This window comes from Ursus americanus, chromosome 36 (genome assembly GCF_024610735.1).
Source record: "Ursus americanus isolate L20-20 chromosome 36, mUrsAme1.1.p, whole genome shotgun sequence".
Classification (NCBI taxonomy): Eukaryota; Metazoa; Chordata; class Mammalia; order Carnivora; family Ursidae; genus Ursus; species Ursus americanus.
In genome coordinates, this window is record NC_142162.1 from 17,114,356 (window position 1) to 17,134,036 (window position 19,681).

The following is a 19,681-nucleotide window of genomic DNA, read 5'->3' on the forward strand; positions in this document are numbered from 1 at the left end:
GAACCGCGGTCGCTCCTGGGGTGGAGGGACCGACTGGCAAGGCATCCAGCTCTGCTCTGGGCCCGAGACCGTGCCCTGCGGGTGCTTCATAATCCCCGGAGAGCTGATTGGGGGGGCCCTGCAGCCCCGAGGACTAGGACATGAGCAGCTGGGGGATGCCTTCCTTTCCACCCCTCAGTCTTTGAATCTGAAGTTGGGCGAATAGACCTGAGTTTTCCACTCACAGAACGAGCATTCAGTGCCAGTCCTCTGTGCTTGGCCAGACTGTCCTCGGTACGGACACTGGGGCCCATGAGGGAACACATACGCTGGTCTTGTACCCCAGTCCCTGAGGCCTCACTCTCTGTGAAGAGGTTCCTGGGCTGCACGGAGAGGTTCATTCGTCCACCTGCTAGGTTCCCCCTCAGCCCAGGCTTCCCTTAGCTCTTAGAGCCTTAGTCACAGAACTCAAGGTTTCACTCTTAGCACAAAAAGCAAACACAACTGAGGAAGAGGCTTGTTGACTCTTGGGGTCAGGAAGTACATGTGTTCTAGAAAGCTAAGGTCAGAGGAAAGCAGGGCCCGTTTGTTTGGTTAAATGCTCTGCTGCCTCTGCCCTGGCGTTCTTTTTTTTTATTTTTTCTGTAAGATTATTTGAGAGAGCACTTGCGAGCAGGTGTGGGGGTGGGTTGCAGGGGGAGAGGGACATGCAGACTCGGCGTAGAGCCTGACGTGGGGCTCCATCTCAGGACCCTGAAATCATGACCTGAGCCAAAACTAAGAGCTGGACCCTTAATGGACTGAACCACCCAGGGACCCGTGTCCTGGTATTCTTAATAATTATATCTTTCAATTTGTGTTTTGCAAGTGAAGCCTGAAGGACAATGGGGAATGCCTGTGAGCAGAGGAGATGTGAGCCCAGGAGAGCCTACCAGTATGCATGTGGCTGTTCCTTGCTACTCCACATGCCCAGAACATTCCAGCTGCCCCGTGGACACAGGATTCTGGGGGACAACGCATGGGAAGCCAGCAGGACTCAGTGTGAGTGCAAGGTAAGCGTCTTATGTCTGGGACACTGAAAACCCCAAGAGGCCATGCTTTCCAATCGAATCAGAACTTGGCTTCAGATGCAGAAAGAAGGCAGTGATGTTCCAAGAAGCAGGAATGTCCAAGGAAGTCGTTCCGTTCCTTTCTCACCCGTGTACTTCCCTGTATGAGCCAACGACTCATGCTGAGGATGATTTGGCAATTCCACATACAAATTAAGTACTCTCATCTGCATGTGAAACTAGCATTGCACTACATTGAGACCGGTAAAATTAACACAAATAATTTAGATTTTTAATCTTTCTTAACTTAAAATGACATTAAATAGCAAAAAAACCACACCCCAAACAAAAACCCTCAAGACCATCAAGAGGTAGACACTGGGAGAAAGGAAGGTCTTCATATTTTAGTTCCCTTAATGGTACTTTTTCCTGCTTTTTGAGTGAGGGGTCCCTTGTTTTCATTTTGCATGAGGTGTTGCAGTTTATGTAGCTGGCTCTGGAGGCAAAGCTGGGGTGAAAATCTTGCTTGGTTGCTTAGGCAACTGTGGGCAGCTCTTCAACGACTCCAGTTCTAGTTTCCCTTCTGGGAAGGGGGGGAAGTACTTTCAGAGTTGTGGAGGGTTACGGTGAGTGTTAGGACAGCCACACCTTGTTGGCCCTTGGACCAGACAGGGCGCTGGGCTCAGTGCTTCCCTGCTCGATCTCCTGTCTTCCTCAGAACAGCCCTGTCAGTGGGTGTATCGTCCTCGACGCTGGACTTCTGTGGTGTTTGGGCCCCAGCAGTCATTCACACTCTCTTCTGTTCTGGGGACAATCTTGGTCTTGTGTAGTTTGGTGAGACGGTTTTGTATTCTTTTTTAGCCACAGGGCAGCTGCGTGACCCCAAAAGCTCAGTCAGCTCTGTCTCCTAGATCTGTGCTCTTGAGGGGGCCTAATCCACTCCCAACCTGGATGCAACCTTGGTCGGTTCTAGCTTCTGGGATATCTGAGTAACTCAGGGGCCTGAGGTCGCTGAGCCCGAGTTTCTGTACGCCTTCCCCTCATTCTGTGACCTACCTACATCCAGCCCCCCAAGTCCTCCTTTGTTTAAGTGAACCAGATGCCAGATGTTTCTGATGCCAACAACCCCAAACCCCCAAATGCTTGCTCCTCCTTAGTTTTTAGATGAGGAAACCAGGCCCAGAGAGGTAAAGTAATTTGCTCAATGCCCCACAGCCAGTGAGTCACAGAGCCAGCATTTGAACCCAATAATGTTAGGATGCATGACTCTTACCTTCTTCTGTCCCTAATATGAGGTGCCCAGTGCAATGCACTGGGTACTATGAGCTCCTTTCTACCCATCTGTGACACACTGGCTGCCGCTCCAGGCACGTTGCCTCTCTAGTGCCCTCAGGTCACAGATCCTCGCTCTGCGGGTCCTCACAGAGAGGAAGGAAGGGAATGGGACAGGAGGTTCCAGACCTGCACCCCGTGTGGGAAGCTGACCCAGCCTCCAGCAGAGGAGGCCTTGCCTGGACTGTCTTGAGGTTGAATGTTCTAGGCTGAGCCCTCTCTTTAGGGCACCAAGAGCCCCAGAGGAAGTCAGAGCCCCCACCCTAGCCCACCGCAGGCTGGCTTTGTGGCCCTTTGGGCTCCAGTGGGAGGGCAGGCCCTGTGTGGCTAAGGAGAACTAGTCCCGAGGCTGCCATGGGTGATGAAAGGCACAGTCCCCATCCTCTAAGGCTTCCTGGTTGGATGCTTTAAATACGGGGACACATCCTGGCCAGGTGCGACTGACTTCTGGCCTGGCTGGCCTCACGTCTCTTATAGGCAGACATCTGATGGTTTGTCTATTACACGGAGCAAACCTGTACATCTGCCTCCCCCCCCCCCATATATCCTTCATTACCCTCCACTCTCCTTGTTTTTATGGTCGTAAATGCATAAAACTGAATTCTTGTCCAGACACAGCTTTGCAGCTCGAGGTAGTTTCCATTTTCTCTACCAGGGAAAAATAATGGTTCAGGGAAAAATGAGCAGACAGTAAAATACGATGTTAACATATAGACAATGAGATTCCTGAAATGATATCATTTTGTTACTGTTAAATGTTGCATTTGCGTGTGTGTGTGTGTGTGTGTGTTCAAGGAACATTCTTGTCACTTTCTTTGGTCCTCATAAAAATCCCATGGTCAGTAAAGCCCATGATAAGTCTCACTGGGAGATGGGGCCCCTGAAGTGCAGAGAACCAGGGTGATCCAAGGTCACCAGGCAAAGCTGCTGCAGGAGCAAATGGAAACCCAGCTCTTCGCTGCCTGTCCAGGGGCCACCTCGGGGTGCAGCGCTGCCATGGGGCTCCCAGTGAAGCATGTGGCCAGGCGCCTCCCTGCGCAGCTCCTTAAGAACCTGAGGGCAAAGCGCTTAAGTCCCCTGTGCCGGCAGCTGCTGGCGAAACGCTTGGCGGGTCACACGCCCCTTCTGTGTGTGGGGCGCGTACAGGCATTCTGTTGGGGGCGGCTTTAGAGCAACCGTCCGTGTCCTGTGGCGAGCAAACGCTGGGAGTAGATTAAGATGTAAACAACCTCATTCTTTTCCAGATGTCAGCTAGCAATTAAAATAAGGCGGAGGTTATACAATAAAGCCCAGCCAACAATGCCATGTCAGAAGAACAGGTCCAAGTCAGTACGCTGTGTGTGACTTCAAGGTCCCTTGTGTCCTTGGGAAGAGTCCCGTGCTAAAGAGGCACCAAGGCTGGAAGACGAGTTTCTGGAGAGCAGGGATTTGCTGGTTTGGCCATTGTTCTGTTCCAGCTAGAATAGTACCTGGCCTATAGAAGGTGCTCCGTGAATGCTTGTGGAATGAATGAATGATTGACTTCCACTGTTTCTAAGCAAGATTGGTAAGATCCCCGGGGAGGGGGCACTACGCCATCGAGTCTCCTTTAATTCTCAGGATAGAACTGTGAGGTGGGGGAGACTTCATAGGCAGAGTATCGGAAGCTCAGTCTTGCTAAAGGTAATAAATAATAAATAAATGATAAAAACATAATAAATCAGTAACTGGAAGGGCTGGTCATCAGTAACACAGGCCCAACTGATTCCAGGCTTCCTGCTCCCCTCCAAGCCACAACAATAAGCCTCGAAGGCCCTTCCAGGCTCCCATGTTGACAGCACCGAAGCCTCTTTTATCTGCGAGGCAGCCCGCCGCATGTCATGCTAACGGCAACCCGAGGGGGTCTCTGTGCCTTACCCCAGGATGTCTTAGCTGCAGACAGAAGAGCAACGAACACAAGTCACAACTAGGAAAGGAGTGAGGATGTGTGTGTGCACGCGCATGTGTGGTTTTATATGTCAAGTCTGGGTTCCCGAGGTAGATGGAAGTGAAATGTCCATCAGTTTGTCAGCTTCTATGTACACAGCCCTTCAAATGCACTGACCTTGAAAATAGAAATCATGCAATCTTCATCTTTATATTTGAGCCATTATAATGGCCAACATACGTCCTGCACATCATAGGTTTTTAATACACGTTAGTAGGATGCAGTTATTGGGCTTTTCACACGTACCATGTTGAACAGCATAAGGATTCACGAGAATTATCCAACATTGACTATTCAGCAAAATAACAATAGTCGTACTACAATTTGAGCTTTCAAAGTGCCCGGGGTACTTTAACTCACCTTAACCTCAAGGGATAGGGAGACATCAACCCCATGTTAACAGATAAGCTAAAGCAGAGAAATGACATGATCTGGCCAAGGACCCGGAGCTGTTACACCCGAGAGGAAGAATTGAAATCAGACACTGGTTGTCCATCCTTCCCACTCCACACTTTGCCCCACGCCCTCTTGTCTCTGTTTTCACCTGGTCAGACAGACCTCTGTGCCTCTGCAACAGATAAGCTTTGAACAGACCAAAAAGAGGTCTCCCTTTTGCTTTCTCACAGCAAACACCACCCCTGAACTCCCGGCACACCCCCGTGGAGACCCATGGGGGCTCCTTCTAAAAAGAGCAGCAGAAAGAAAGGCTTCAGATAGAGAAGAATTCGAACCTGGAGAAACTTTTCTTTCTTTTTAATCAGGAAGCAGTGTGTTGTATAAGGACAGACAATTCTGTAGTGCCGCAGAAACCTACTTCTCAAAGGCGTTGCTGGCAAAAGAAGGCCCAAAAATCTCAGGGGGTAGGGAGAGAAGCTACAGCCGTTAGTCTGCTGCCCTTCGAGAATGTGAGTTGGCGAGTCCAGAGGGCAGGATGCGAAAGGCTCTCTCCAGCTTATTCCCCAGACGGCTCATGTTACTGGGGACAACTCTGACTGCTCTAACCAAGGCCCCCCTCGCTGGGGGTGGACTGGCCTGGTTCGCTCCTAGGTATGTGTGAGCCCCAGGAGAGCAGTCCTTCAGCATTAAATGCCTTTCTGAAATAAACTGGCTCAGATTCTATGGGCAAAGCAGCTGGGAAGAGCAGGCTGGCCCAGACATTCTCCCAGCATGGAGGAGCAAAGTCTTCCTATCAGTGGCCTGAAACCCATCCACAGGCATCAAAGACCTCTGTCCATCACACCTGCCCGAAGGGGGAGAGGTTCCTAGCCTGGATGCTCCGGTCCTATGTGCTTACCTCTCAGGTGATTCCCCTCGCCCACTCCCGCCTGCTGCCCCCCTTAGAAAGCACACATTTCAATCATTACAAGGATTTTGCAAAAATGACCTCATTTTCCTATGAGTCCTCCAAGTCTAATGCATGTCAAAGAATTGTGAGGCCAAGAATCATTCCAGCAATTATGATGCTCTGTCAAAAAGCAGGGACTTTTGCCAAAGAAAAAGAGGAGGGAGGCACAGAATGAAGATTTAGAGGAAGTCTCGATGGAATAAGTATTGGCATTTATCTTTCCCATGCCACACACAGACAGAGCCAGAAACAACTGCCCCCTCCCTTTTGTATCTAGAGCTCTTTGTGCACATTCCCGACACCAGAACTACTGCAGGGCCCAGCTTCAGTCCAGGCACACCTTGTCTTACGGCACTTTGCTTTGGTATGCTTTGCAGGTACTGAGGTTTTTACACGTTAAAGGGTTTTTGTTTTTGTTTAGCATAGTTGACACACAATGTTAGGTTAGTTTCAGGTGTACAACGTCATGATTTGACAAATATGTACATTCTATGTTCAGTGCAAGTATAGCTACTGCCTGTCCCCTCACAGTGCTATTACAGTATCATTGACTGCAGTCCTTATGCTGTGCCTTTGATTGCCATCACTTACTCATTCCAATACTGGAGTCCTGTATCTACTACTCCCCTTCACCCACTTTGCCCCTCTTCCCCTCTGGCAGCCATCAGTCCTGAATCTACTTTTTGTTTGTTTATTCATTTGGTCTTTTTTTTTTTTTTTTTAGATTCCACTTATGAGTGGAATCATATGATCTTTGTCTTTCTCAGTGGGACTTATTTCACTTAGCATAATACCCTCTAAGTCCACCATGCTGTCTCAAATGGTATGAGCTCATCCTTTTTTATGGCTGTGTAATATTCCATTTTTCTTATTTATAAACACGCACACCACATTTTCCTTACCGCTTGTCTATCGATGGATAATTAGTTGTTGCTTCCATGTCTTGGCTATTGCAAATAATTAAGCTGCAATAAACATAGGGGTGCATACATCTTTTTGAGTTAGTGTTTTTGTTTTCCCTGTTTCACTAAATACCCAGTAGTGGAATTATTGGATCATAGGGTAGTTCTATCTTTAATTTTTTGAGGAACCTCCATACTGTCTTCCACAGTGGCTGCACCAGTTTGCGTTCCCACCAGCAGTGCACAGGGTTCCTCCTCCTCCACGTCCTCGCCAACACTTGTTTCTTGTCTTCTTGATTGTAGCCATTCTGACAGGTGTGAGATGATATCCTGTTGTGGTTCTGGTTTGCATTTGCCTGATGGTGGGTGATGGAGCACCTTTTCATGTATCTGAGGGCCATCTCTATATCTTCTTTGGAAAGTTATTCAGGCCCTCTGTCTATTTTTTAATTGGATTATTTGTATTTTGGTGTTGAGTTGTATAAGTTACATATTTTGGATACCAAGCGTTTATCAGATATGTCATTTGCAAAAATCTTCAATAGACTGTCTTTTTTGTTAATGGTTTTCTTTGCTGTGCAAAAGGTTTTTATTTTCTTTTGTTTCCCTTGCCCTAAGAGACATACCTAGAAAAATGTTGCTATGATTGATGTCAGAGAAATTCCTGCCTGTGCTCTCTTAGGATTTTTATGATTTCAGGTCTCATATTTAGGTCTTTAATCCACTTTGAGTTTATTTTTGTTTCTGATGTTAGAAAGTAGTTTAGTTTCATTCTTTTGCATGTAGCTGTCCAGTTTTCCCAGCACCATTTATTGAAAAGATTGTCTTTTTCCCATTGTATATTCTTGCCTCCTTTGTCATAGAGGACATAATTAACCATATAAATGTGGGCTTAATTCTGGAATCTCTATTCTGTTCTGTTAACCTATATGTCTGTTTTGTGTAACTATTATACTGTTTTGATTACTGTAGTTTTGTAGTATATCTTGAAATCTGAAATTGTGATGCTTCCGCTTTGTTCTTCTTTGTCAGGATTGCTTTGGCTATTCAGGGTCTTCTGTGGTTCCATGAAGATTTTAGTATTATTTGTTCTAGTTTTGTGAAGAGTACTGTTGGTATTTTAATAGGGATTGCATTGAATTTGTAGCTTGCTTTGGGTACTATGGACATTTTGATAATATTAATTCTTCCAATCCATGAGCACTTGTTTGTGTCATCTTTAATTTATTTCATTGGTGTTTTATAGTTTTCAGAGTACAGGCCTTTCACCCTTCTGGTTAAGTTAATTCCTAGGTATTTTATTCTGTTTGGTACAATTTTAAGTGGTGTCTTTTTAAAATTCTCTTTCTGCAACTTCCTTGTTAGTGTACAGAAATTCTACCAATTTCTGGTTATTAATTTTGTATTCTGCCCCTTTACTGAATTCTTTTATTACTTCTAGTAGTTTTTTGGCAGAGTCTTCAGAATTTTCTACGAATAATATTATGTTATCTGCAAATAGTGACAATTTAACCTCTTCTTTACCAATATGGATGCTTCTTATTTCTTTTTCTTGTCTGGTTGCTGTGACTAGGACTTCTAGTACTATATTGAATAAAAGTGATGAGAGTAGACATCTTTCTCTTGTTCTGACCTTAAAGGGAAAGCTCTCAGTTTTTCACCATTCAGTATGATGTTAGCTGTGGGTTTGTCCTATATGGCCTTTATTGATGTATGTTCTCTCTAACCCCATTTTGCTGAGAGCTTTCATCAAGAATGGATGTTGAGTCTTGGCAAATGATTTTTCTGCATTTATTGTGATGATTATCTGATTTTTATCCTTTATTTTGTTGATATGGCATATGATACTGATTGATTTGTGAATATTGAACCATCCTTGCATCCAAGGAATAAATCCCACCCAACTATGGTGAATGATCTTTTTGTATTGTTGGACGTGGTTTGCTAATATTTTGTTGAATATTTTCGCATCTGTGTTCATCAGAGATATTGGCCTGTAGTTTTCTTTTTTTGTGGTGTCTTTGTCTGTTTTTGGTATTAGTGTAGTGCTGGCCTTTTAAAACATATTTGGAAGCTTTTCTTCCTCTTCTACTTTTTGTGCTAGTTTGTGGAGAATAGGTATTAACTTTTCTTTAAATGTCTGGTAGAATTCACCTGTGAATAAATCTGGTCCTGGACTTTTATTTTTTGAATTACCAATTCCGGTTTGTTACTTCTCTTCTAATCAGTCTGTTCAGATTTTCTATTTACTCCTGTTCAGTTTTAGAATATTATATATTTCTAGGAAATTATCCATTTCTTCTAGGTTGTCCAGTTTGTCGGCATATAATTTTTCATAGTATTCTCTTATTTATTTATTTTTAATTTTTTTATTATATTATGTTAGTCACCATACAGTACATCCCTAGTTTCTGATGTAAAGTTTGATGGTTCATTAGTTACGTATAACACCCAGTGTACCATGCAATATGTGCCCTCCTTACTACCCATCACCAGCCTATCCCATTTCCCCACCCCCCTCCCCTCTGAGGCCCTCAGTTTGTTTCTCAGAGTCCACAGTCTCTCATGCTTCATTCCACCATCTGATTACCCCCCCTTTCTTTATCCCTTTCTTCCCCTACCGATCTTCCCAGTTCTTATGTTCCATAGATGAGAGAAATCATATGATAATTGTCTTTCTCTGCTTGACTTATTTCACTTAGCATTATCTCCTCCAGTGCTGTCCATGTTGCAGCAAATGTTGAGAACTCGTTCTTTCTGATAGCTGAGTAATATCCCATTGTATATATGGACCACAACTTCTTAATCCAGTCATCTGTTGAAGGGCATCTCGGCTCCTTCCACGATTTGGCTGTTGTGGACAAACCTGCTATGAACATTGGGGTGCATATGGCCCTTCTCTGCACTACGTCTGTATCTTTGGGGTAAATACCCAGTATTGCAATGGCTGGGTCATAGGGTAGCTCAATTCATAACTTTTTAAGGGACCTCCACACTGTTTTCCAGAGTGGCTGTACCAACTTGCATTCCCACCAACAATGTAGGAGGGATCCTCTTTCTCCACATCCTCTCCAGCAATTGTTGTTTCTTGCCTTGTCAATTGTTGCCATTCTAACTGGTGTAAGGTGGTATCTTAGTGTGGTTTTGATTTGAATTTCCCTGATAGCTAATGATTTTGAACATTTTTTCATGTGTCTGTTAGCCATTTGTATGTCATTGTTGGAAAAGTGTCTGTTCATATCTTCTGCCCATTTTATGATTTGTTTATTGTTTCTTGCATATTGAGTTTGAGAAGTTCTTTGTAGATCTTGGATACTAGTCTTTTATCTGTAGCATCATTTGCAAATATATTCTACAGTTCCGTGGGCTTTCTCTTAGTTTTTTTGACTATTTCCTTGGCTGTGCAGAAGCTTTTTATCTTGATGAAGTCCCACAAGTTCATTTTATCTTTTGTTTCTCTTGCCTTTGGAGATATGTCATGAAAAATGTTGCTTTGGCTGATGTCGAAGAGGTTGTTGCCTATGTTCTCCTCTAGAATTTTGATGGATTCCTGTCTCACATCGAGGTCTTTCATCCATTTGGAGTTTATCTTTGTGTATGGTGTGAGATAGTGGTCAAGTTTCATTCTTTTGCACGTAGCTGTCCAATTTTCCCAGCACCATTTATTGAAGAGACTGTATTTTTCCACCGGATGTTTTTTCCTGCTTTATCAAAGATTAGTCGCCCAAAGAGCCGAGGGTCCATTTCTGGGTTCTCTCTTCTGTTCCATTGGTCTATGTGTCTGTTTTTGTGCCAGTACCATGCTGTCTTTGTGATCACAGCTTTGTAGTACAGCTCGAAATCCAGCATTGTGAAGCCCCCAGCTTTGTTTTTCCTTTTCAATAGTTCCTTGGAAATTCGGGGCCTTTTCTGGTTCCACACAAATTTAAGGACTATTGGTTCCAGTTCTTTGAAAAATGTCCTCGGTATTTTGATCGGGATAGCACTGAAAGTGTAGATTGCTCTGGGTAGCATGGACATTTTAACTATGTTAATTCTTCTAATCCATGAGCATGGAATATTTTTCCATCTTTTTGTGTCTTCCTCAATGTCTTTCAAGAGTGATTTATAGTTTCTAGAATATAGGTCCTTTACGTCTCTGGTTAAGTTAATTCCAAGGTAACGTATGGTTTTTGGTGATATTGTAAATGGGATGGATTCCTTAATTTCTCTTTCTTCAGTCTTATTATTTGTGTATAGAAATGCAACTGATTTCTGAGTATTGATTTTGTATCCCGCCACATTACTGAATTGCTCTATAACTTCTAATAGTTTGGGAGTGGATTCTTTTGGGTTTTCCATATAGAGTATCATGTCATCTGCGAAGAGAGACATTTTGACTTCTTCTTTGCTGATTTGGATACCTTTGATCCCTTTTTGTTGTCTGATTGCTGTTGCAAGGACGTCTAGTACTATGTTGAATAATAGTGGCGAGAGTGGGCATCCTTGTCGTGTTCCTGATCTCAACGGAAAGGCTTCCAGCTTTTCCCCATTGAAAATGATATTTGCTATAGGCTTTTCATAGATGGTTTTTATGAGATTGAGGAATGTACCCACTATCCCTACACGCTGAAGTGTTTTAATCAGGAAAGGATGCTGTATTTTGTCAAATGCTTTTTCTGCATCTATTGAGAGAATCATATGATTTCTGAATTTTTCTTTCTGGATAAAATCTAAGACCCCGATTGACTTGCGAATGTTGAACCACCCTTGCATCCCAGGGATGAATCCCACTTGGTCATGATGGATAATCCTTTTACTGTACTGTTGGATTCTATTAACCACGATCTTGTTGAGGATTTTGGCGTCCATGTTCATTAGGGAAATTGGTCTGTAACTCTCCTTTTTGATGGGGTCTTTGCCTGGTTTGGGGATCAAGGTAATATTGGCCTCATAGAATGAGTTTGGTAGTTTTCCTTCTGTTTCTATTTTTTGAAATAGCTTTAGGAGAATAGGTATTATTTCTTCTTTGAATGTTTGGTAGAATTCCCCAGGAAAACTGTCCGGGCCTGGAGTTCTGTTATTTGGAAGGTTGTTTATCACTGACTCAATCTCTTCATAATTAATTGGCCTGTTTAAGAAATACATTTCTTCCTGTTTCAGTCTTGGTAATTTATAGGTTTCCAGGAAGGTCTCCATCTCTTCCAGATTGCTTAATTTATTGGCATAGAGCTGTTGATAAAAGTTTCTAATAATCCTTCCAGTTTCATTGGTGTTGGTAGTGACCTCTCCTTTTTCATTCATAATTTTATTAATTTGGGTCCTTTCTCTATTCTTTTGGATAAGTCTTGCCAGTGGTCTGTCAATTTTATAGATTCTCTCAAAGAACCAGCTTCTAGTCCTGTTGATCTGCTCTACTGTACTCCTGGTTTCTAATTCATTGATTTCTGCTCTAATCTTGGTCAACTGCTTCCTCGTGCGTGGATTAGGTCTGTCCCTCTGTTGCTGTTCCAGCTTCTTGAGGTGAGAATATAAAAACTGCATTTTAGATTTTTCTATTCTTTTGAGTGAGGCTTGGATGGCTATGTATTTCCCCCTTAGGACTGCCTTTGCAGTATCCCACAGGTTTTGGGCTATTGTGTTTTCATTCTCGTTGGTCTCCATAAATTGTTTAAATTGATATTTGATTTCCTGGTTTATTGAGTCATTCCTGAGCAGGATGGTTCTTAGTCTCCAAGTGTTTGAGTTTCTTCCAAATTTTTCCTTGTGGTTGAGTTCCAATTGAAAGCGTTGTTGTCTGAGAATATGCAGGGAATAATTTCAGTCTTTTGGTATTGGTTGAGACCTGTTTTGTGACCCAGAACATGGTCTATTCTTGAGAATGTCCCATGGACATTAGAATAGAATGAGTATTCTTTGGTTCTGGGGTGTAGTGTTCTATATATATCTATGAGGTCCAACTCATCGAGTATGGTATTCAAAGCTATTGTTTCTTTGTTGATTTTTTGCATGGGTGTTCAGTCTATTTCTGATAGTGGAGTGTTGAGGTCCCCACTATTAATGTATTTTTATCTATTTGTCTCTTTATTCTGGTTAAGAGTTGGTTCGTGTATCTTGCTGCCCTCCGTTGGGGGCATATATATTTATAATTGTCATATCCACTTGTTGGATACATCCTTTAAGAATAATATAGTGCCCTTCTGTGTCTCTAACTATAGTCTCTAGTTTAAAATCCAATCTGTCTGATATGAGAATTGCTATCCCAGCTTTCTTTTAAGGTCCATTGGCATGAAAGATAGTATTCCATCCCTTTACTTTCAGTCTGAATGTATCTTTAGGTTCAAAATGAGTCTCTTGTAGACAGCAGATGGATGGGTCATGTCTTTTTATACAGTCTACAACCCTGTGGCATTATGGGAGCATTTAGGCCATTTACATTGAGACTGAATATTGAGAGATATGATTTTAATGATGCCATGTTGCCAGTACAGTCTTTATTTCTATCGATTGTGACTTTCTGTTCTGTATCACTCTTGGAGCCTTTTTACTTTTATAGAACCCCCCTTAATATCTCCTGTAGGGCTGGTTTCGTGGTTATGAAATTGGTCAGTGACTGGGGATTCTGGAAGGTCTTTATCTCTCCATCAATTCTGAATGACAGCCTTGCTGGATAAAGGATCCTTGGCTGCATGTTTTTCTCTGAAAGACCTTTAAAAATGCCCCCCCCCAACCCTTTCTCTCATTCTAGGTCTGTGTAGACAGGTCTGACGTAATTCTGATACCTTTGCCTTGGTATGTGAGAAATTTCTTTGCCCTGGCCACTCTCAATACTGTATCCTTGGATCTAATATTTGCGAAATGCACTATGACGTGACATGGCGTAGGTTTGTCGTGGTTGAGCTTGGGAGGTGTCCTCTCTGCCTCTTGGACACGGATGTTTGTTTCCCTTGCTAGATTAGGGAAGTGTTCAGCTACAATTTCTTCAAATATCTCTTCTAGACCTCTGTTTATCTCCACCCCCTCGGGGATGCCGATGATTCTGACATTGGAAAGTTTCATTGAGTCAGTAATTTCCCGTAACCTACATTCATGAGCGTGGATTTTTTTAAGTCCAGATTCTATTTTAGTTTCCTCTTCTACTAACCAATCCTCCAATTCAATGATACGATCTGCCTCATTTACCCTGGCTGTCAGAGCCTTAGTTTTGACTGCATTTGGCTCATAGAATTTTTAATTTCTGCCAGATTCGCTCTCATTTCCACCCTTAGAGATTCTATATTCTCATTAACATTTTCGTTAATACTTTTTTCAAGTTTACACATCATCTTGACCATTGTTACTCAGAATTCCATTTCTGATAATTTGGTTATATCCATATCCATTAGTTCTGTGGCAGAGGCCACAGACTCGTTGTCTTTTCTTTGCTGAGGGGGACTTCTCCTTTTCGTCATTCTGATGAGGAGAGGTTGCGGGGTTGTCCAGAGCCCAAATTATTGACCGGGACCCAGGCCGTGCGCCCTTGTTTTATAGGGATCTTAGGGATGTGGGCTTCTTGATTTTTCGGCCTGCCTTCTGGGGGAGGGGCCTGCCGCGCTGATACTCAGGTAACCCTGTTTGGGTAGAGTCTCCGTGTCCCCTGCGAGGGGGGATGGGAGTGGGCACACTGTGAGCCGGTCTTTCCAGGCTTTTGTTCTCTGGCGGCTTTCCCTGGCGGTCTGCCGTGCCTCTTCTGAGAGTCAGAGCAGCAGTGGCCGAATCTCAGCCTCTGTGTCAGAACAGAGGGATCGCGGACCGTTCTCCACTGATGTTCTGGCCACTTTAACTCTGTTTCTGTTGGTGCTGCTCAACCCTGAAGTGTCCCGGGATTTGCGCCCCACACCTGGCATCCCAGCCCTCAATTCCAGGGCCAGCGCATCTCTGTCCTTTGTGTTTCTAATACTGCCAGCCGCCCCCGAGCACTCCGGAGCTCCCGGTCTCAGTCTGGTTCCAGTGAGCGCACTGGAGCTCTGTTTCAGTCTTGTGGCACGCGTTCCCCGGTTCACGGTCTCAGTCTGCTCTCTCACGGTGCTGGTCCTCGAGTCTGCCCTTTCCCCCGTGCAGGTGGCTACCGCTTCCCAGCGCCCGAACGCGGCAGCTCCCTCCCCCTTCCGTTTATCTTCCGATATCTGTGCGCAGTTTCACGGCTCCCCGCTTCGTACCTCAATACTCAGCGCTGGAGATGTTCATTTGTAGAGATCCAGATGTATCTTCCTGCATCTCAGGCTGATTCCGTGGATGTTCAGGCTGGTCTGGTACCTATCCAGCTCGACTCAGGGGACCGGCTGAAAAAGGGGTCCCCTACTTCTCCACCATCTTAACTCCTCTTCCTACAACTATGTCTTTTGATTGGAGCCTGTAGACCATTTACATTCAAAGTAAGTATTGCCATTGATAGGCATGTGCTTATTGCCATTTAAAAAAAAAATGTTTTCTAGTTGTTTTGTAGTTCTTTTTTCCTTTCTAATTCTCTTGCCCACTTTCTTTGTGATCAGTGAATATCTATAGTGTTTTGTTTGGCTTTCTTTCTCTTTATTTTCTGTGTATCTATCATAGGTTTTATTTTGTGGTTACCATGAGGTTTACATATAACATCCTAAGTAAATAGCATTCCATATTAATTTTTTAAAAGATTTTATTTATTTATTTGACAGAGAGAGAGCCAGCCAGCAAGAGAGGGAGCACAGGCAGGGGGAGTGGGAGAGGAAGAAGCAGGCTCCCAGCAGAGGAGCCTGATGTGGGGCTCGACCCCAGGACCCTGAGATCACGCCCTGAGCCGAAGGCAGACACTTAACGACTGAGCCACCCAGGCGCCCCAGCGTTCCATATTAATTTGATGGTCATTTAAGTTCCAATACATTCTAGAAAGGGAAAAAAATCTTTCCTTTTCTTTCTCTTTTTTTCCCTTTTTACTCCCTTCTCCACATTTTATGTATATCGTGTCATATTTTACATCTTTTTATTCATATTTTTCTTATGTCTATTTATGGCCATTTTTTTCCACTTAAAGAAGTCCCTTTAAGATTTTGTGTAAGGCTGGTTTAGTGGTAATAAACTCCTTTCTCTTTTATTTGGGAAACTCTTTATCACTTCTTCAAATCTGAATAACCAGGCTACGTAGAGTATTCTTGGTTATAGTTTCTCCTTTCAGTGCTTTCAACATGAGTATATCATGCCACTCTCTTCTGGCTTGCAAAGTTTCTCCCGAAAAATCAGCTGATGGCCTTACAGGGTTTCCCTTGTGTGTAACTTTTTGTTTCTCTTGTGCTGCTTTTAGGAATCTCTCTTTATCTTTAGTTATTTTAATTATGAACATGTTGGGAACTCTCTGTGTTTCTTGACTTGGATGTCTAGATCCTTCCCTAGGTTAGGGAAGTTTTCAGTTATTATTTCTTCAAGTAAGTTTTCTACACCATACCACCACCACCACCACCACCACCACCACCACCTCCTCCTCCTCCTCCCCCTCCTCCCCCTCCTCCCCCTCCTCCCCCTCCTCCTCCTCTTCCTCCTCCTCCTCCTCTCCCCCCCCCCTTCTTCTTCTTCTTCTGGGACCGCTATAATGTGAATGTTTGTTCTCTTAATCTTGTCCAAGTGGTCTCTTAATCTATTCTCATTTTTAAAAATTCTTTTCTCTTTCTGCTGCTCAGCTTGTGTGCTTTCCATTACCCCGTCTTCAAGATCACTGATATATTCTTCTGCATCCTCTAATGTACTGTTGACTCCCTCTAGTGCATTTTTTATTTCAGTTATTATATTCTTCAACTCTGGTTGGTTCTTAGTAATATTTTCTATTTCTTTATCGAAGGTCTTACTGAGTTCTTCCACTCTTTGCTCCCTCCCAGCAAGTATCTTTATGATCATTACTTTAAACTCTTTTTCAGGCATATTGCTAATCTCTGTTTCATTTAATTCTTTTTCTGAGGGCTTTTTTCTTGTTCTTTCTTTTGGAGTATATTCCTCTGTCTCCTCGTTTTGCTTGACTTTCTGTGTTCATTTCTATGGATTAGGTAAAATGGCTGCTTCTCCTAAAGTTGAAGGAGCAGTCTTGTGTATGGTGTCCCCTGTGTGACTGCATGTACTTGGTGACTTCTGCTGGCTGGCTGGAGCTGTGGCTGTGTATACTCGTTATTCTATTAAACTACGGCACATTTCTGTGTCTCTTTCTGTTCTCTTACCATTCTCTCTATCTTTAGTTGTTCAGTAGCTGTTCAGTCAGCCCTCAGTTCTTTTTAAGGAGGAATTGTTCTATTAAAAGGTGTATTTTGGTGTGTTCCATGGAGAAGGTGAGTTCAGAGTCTTCCTACATTACCATCTTGAACTGGAACTCTACAGATTGAAGACTTTATGGCAGTCTTGTGTCAAGCGGCTCTATTAGCACCATTTTCTTTTCTTTTAATAGAAATATGTAGACATATAATGTTATATTAGTTTCAGGTATACAACATAGGGATTCAACAATTCTGTACATTACACAATGCACACCATAATAAGTTTAGTTACAATCCAACACCATACAATATTATTAAAATATCATTGACTATATTGCCTATGCTGTACTTTTCATCACCATGACTTATTTCTGCCTCTTAATCCCCTTCACCTAGCTTGCTCATCCCCCACCCCTCCCTGCTGGCAACTACCAGTTTGTTCTCTGTATTTATGATTTTCCAACATATTTTCCCACTTCATGTCTCTGTCAGTTTGTTACTTCTCACAGTATCTCAAACCTTTTCATCATTATATTTGTTATGGTGATCTGTGATAAGTGATTATGATTTGCTGAAAGCTCAGGTGATGGTTAGTATTCTTTAGCAATAAAGTATCTTACAATTAAGGTATGTACTTTTCCTTAGACATGATGCCATTGAACAGTTAATACTATAGTACAGTGTGAACATAACTTTTATATGCACTGGAAAACCAAAAAATTCATTTGACTCGCTTTATTGTTATATTTGCTTCATCGTAGTGGTCTGGAACCAAACCCACAGTATCTCTAAGGTATGCCTGTATCCACCATTTACAGGTCCAGTGTCTGGGTGACTGGAACTTGGAGCTATGGAGTGGACAGCCTATACAGCCACATCTAGTGACCTTAGTCTTATCTCATTGTATTAGCAACTGTTATCCTACCCAGACCCCAACCTCCTGTACCCCTGTTTACCCAAAACTGTATCACTGAGCACAGGTACTATAACAATACATCTTATTCATTTAATAGCATGTCAAATAGTGCTTATGTATAGATCTTCCCCAAGTCTGTCTTTATCTCTACTATAACCAAGGTTTTTGCCTGCATGTCCTCCAGGCTTTGTTCTAATAATCCAGATTGCTCTGTCACCAGGTCTGACTCTGATGCCATAGCAAAGGTTGCAGCAGAAGGCTGGGTCCTGCTTGATTGAGCCAGAAGTGTTTCTCCCCAACCCACAAATCCTGATTTTCTTCTTCCTACACTGTCCATTTGGCCTTTCTCCATGAATAATGCTTAGATGCTTAAGCTCAGTGGAGATGGATGGATGGTGAGATGTAAGAACCGTCTGGAGGATCAAGAACATACATCTAGCAGCCATGGAGTTTTGCTCCAGATGGATTTGAGATGGACTTTTTTTTGTAGTTTGTGCTTGAAATGGGCAATATTTAAGCAGTCCCCATTTTGGGCAAGTCCCTAGACTAAACTCTTTGAATATATTTTCTTTTTTTTTTTTAAATATATATTATTTTATTTATTTATTCGAAAGAGAGCATGAGCAGGGGAGGGGTTGGGTAGAGGGAGAGGGAGAAGTAGGTTCCCCACTGATCAGGGAGCTGGACATGGGGCCCAATCCCAGGACCTTGACCTGAGCTGAAGGCAGACACTTAACCGACTGAGCCACTCAGGTACTCCTCTTTTTTTTTTTTTAATATAAGATTTATTTATTTTAGGGAAAGCATGAGTGGGAGGGACAGAGGGAGAGGGAGAGGGAATCCCAAGCTGACTCCATGCTGAGCACGGAGCCTGATGCAGGGCTCAGTCTCACAACCCTGAGATCATTACCTGAGCTGAAACCAAGTAGGATGCTCAACCAACTGCTCCATCCAGGTGCCCCTGAATCTATTTCCTTATTTTGTTCTTGTGACAACCCTATAGAATAGAAAATTATTATTCCCATTTTATGGATGAGAAAACTGGGAGCTCAGAATGATTTAGGAACTTGCCTCAGGACACAGAGCCAGTCTGTGAGGAAGCAAGAAAGCTCTCCAGATCCTTGGGCTTTAGAGCCCAGGCCCCTTCCATTCTATGATTGTCAGGTTATACCCTTCCCTTGCACACCCATGGAGCAAGACACAGACCTGTAGAGGGCCACAGACTCCTTCAGCACTGCGTCTGTGGTGACATGGGTCGTGTCTCACTTGGGCTTGATTATCAAGGGTTCAGAGTAAGGAATGAGAGACCATGTTCCTCCCTGGTGAGAATCTCAGCACCAATCTGCCTCTTCAGGCTAATGGATAGGTAAGAGCCAATTGGACAGGGTGAAGAAGGCAGGATTCTCCATGGAGAGAAATAGAACAGAGTAACAGAGGTCAAGAGGCAAGAACACTGTTCCCGGGCCCATCACAGCAGGACCCATACTTTGGAGGCCCCCAGTAAGGCAGTCAGAGTCCCATCCTACCCTGGATCTGGCCCCCTCCATCCCCTCACCCTGTCCTGGGTCTCTACCATGCCTCATGCTCCTTTTCCTCCAAGAGACACAGGGAACAGGTGGGAGCCATGACAGACTTGCTGCCTCCCAGGCCAGGCCATGTTGTCCACAACAAAAGCTTACTTGTGCCTCTGTTATTCATCACTCAGGGATGTCCAATGTCCCACCCTCTTTCTCTACTGCCATCCCTGGCCCCCTGGCCTTTCAAGACATTGATTGCCAAGGTCCTCTACCAGGTGCACAGTGTCTGAGGTGATCTATTCTTTTTATTCCCCTACCATCATGGTCTTTATATTATCATTTACTGCCATTACTCTTTAAAGCACTTCATGATCTTAAAAGACCTATTGCTGAGACCCTCAAATACAGCTAGGAAATAGGTTTAATTATTCTTTAGATTCCTAGTGTCT

The 19,681-nt window shown here is 43.5% G+C and overlaps 1 long non-coding RNA gene across 1 annotated transcript; it reads left to right on the forward strand.

Annotated features, from left to right (window-relative positions):
* Window positions 1–726: 726 nt before the first annotated feature.
* On the forward strand, window positions 727–17,809 carry LOC148107043 (uncharacterized). The gene is made up of 2 exons (XR_015723198.1): window positions 727–1,031; window positions 17,618–17,809. It is a non-coding gene; the product is annotated as an uncharacterized LOC148107043 (long non-coding RNA).
* The last annotated feature ends 1,872 nt before the right edge of the window (window positions 17,810–19,681 follow it).